This window comes from Pteropus vampyrus, unplaced genomic scaffold, assembly GCF_000151845.1.
Source record: "Pteropus vampyrus isolate Shadow unplaced genomic scaffold, Pvam_2.0 Scaffold151, whole genome shotgun sequence".
Classification (NCBI taxonomy): domain Eukaryota; kingdom Metazoa; phylum Chordata; class Mammalia; order Chiroptera; family Pteropodidae; genus Pteropus; species Pteropus vampyrus.
In genome coordinates, this window is record NW_011888932.1 from 3,567,702 (window position 1) to 3,569,471 (window position 1,770).

Genomic DNA, 1,770 nt, shown 5'->3' on the forward strand with positions numbered 1-1,770 from the left:
ATGCTCTAACAGTGCTAGTACACTGGGTTTTTCCTTCAGAGCACTATTCTACACGCATGATTATCAGTTTGGGTGATTGGGTGTTTCATGTCTTTCTCTTCCATTAAGTTACAAGCTTCTTGAGTAAAAGAACCACAGTTGTTCAGTTGTTCAGAACTATATCCTAAGGGACTAGTGTATTATCTGTTCAAAGCAGTTGTTTAAATGAAAGAATTCATGGTGGCATAACAGTACCGTAGGAGAAAGCAATCTAATATTTTAAGTTAAGCTCATAAAAGAACGTTCTCTTAAATATTTGCGTTGTCAAAACCCTTCTCCACATTGTAACACCTTTCACTCTATCTGCCCGGTTCAGTTCTCTCCATCATCATTAACAACCGGCGGTTGATAATAAGAAACAGAGATAGTTATTCATGGAAGAAGGAAACATAAACCAGAAAACGTAATTCAGAGAAATTTGTACTCCGAGGTTGCATCAAATGACCTAATTTGCTTTTTGTGGCCCTGTGGGGGATGTTGATATGCAACTCTAGCTAATCTTCCTTTGGAAGTGTCCATCTGGTATCATGTTGCCAAGGATATCACTCAGAGTCAGATATTTCTCCCCCACTATGCAGCCTCTACAGGTATATTAGTAAAGAGTATTCTAAATGCTATAACTAACAACTGCAGAATCTCAATGCTAGGCATGGCAAAGGAGTTTCTTGCTCACATTGCAGTCCAATGTGATTGATGGAGAAATGACCGTTCCACATAGTCATTCAGGGACCCAGGCTCCCTCCCTCTGGTAGCTCCATGTTCCTTCCACGTCTTAAAGTTGTCTGCTGGACCTTCAACCTCCAGCCAACTGATGTGTGTACAAAGAGAGCTGGAGGGGTATATGAGAGGTTTCAGATGTCAGGCTTCTAAGTAGTGTACATCATTTTCCTCCATTTCCTTAGCCAGACTCAATCATGTGGCCATGACCAACTGCGAGTTAGGCTGGAAAAATAGTCTAGCTGTGCGCCCACACAGGAGAGAAACGTGGATATTGGTGAGCACCAGCCATCACTGTCACAAAAGCAAAATAATACCATGATAACAAAGATACACAGCAAATAGAGGGGAAGTAAAACTCCAATTTTCACTATAATTATACTTCAATCAAAAAAAAGAGAGTGTGTACACATTGTAAGGTTTAAAAGCACGCAGGCTTTCCCTGAAGGAACATACCCCCATCCTAACTATTGCAAAAGCACTCTCCAGTAGAACAAAAGATGTGAGGATCACAGACCTGGCCAGCGAGGCTGGTTTGAAATGGCCAAGGCTATCCCACATAGCTGCAGCTCAGTTCCTACTACAGCCCACCTTACTTCCACTTACCTATCACCACCAACGGAGTCTTCTCTTTCAGTGGGCCTAAAAGTAGACATTTAATTTTTTCTTATTACACAAGTAAGATTCATTCATAGAAAGAATGAAAAAAGAAAAGCAATAGACATGAAAAAAATCATCTATCATCACTTAATCGAGTTGTTATTTTCAAAACGGTCTCTGACAAGGAGATTGAAGAGGGACCCCAAATCATCCTCCTTCAGCTCATGCCAGCCATTCCCATGGCCTTGTCCTTCTCCACCTTGAAGCTCTCTTGTCTAAGCATCTATAGATAATCACTCACCTTGTATTTCATTTCCCGCTCACCGAGGTATACAGTTAAACTCTGAGCCATGGGGTAAAAATTTTCAGAAAGGTTCCTTGCCTTTTGATAGATTTTCCAGTCTCCACATAAAA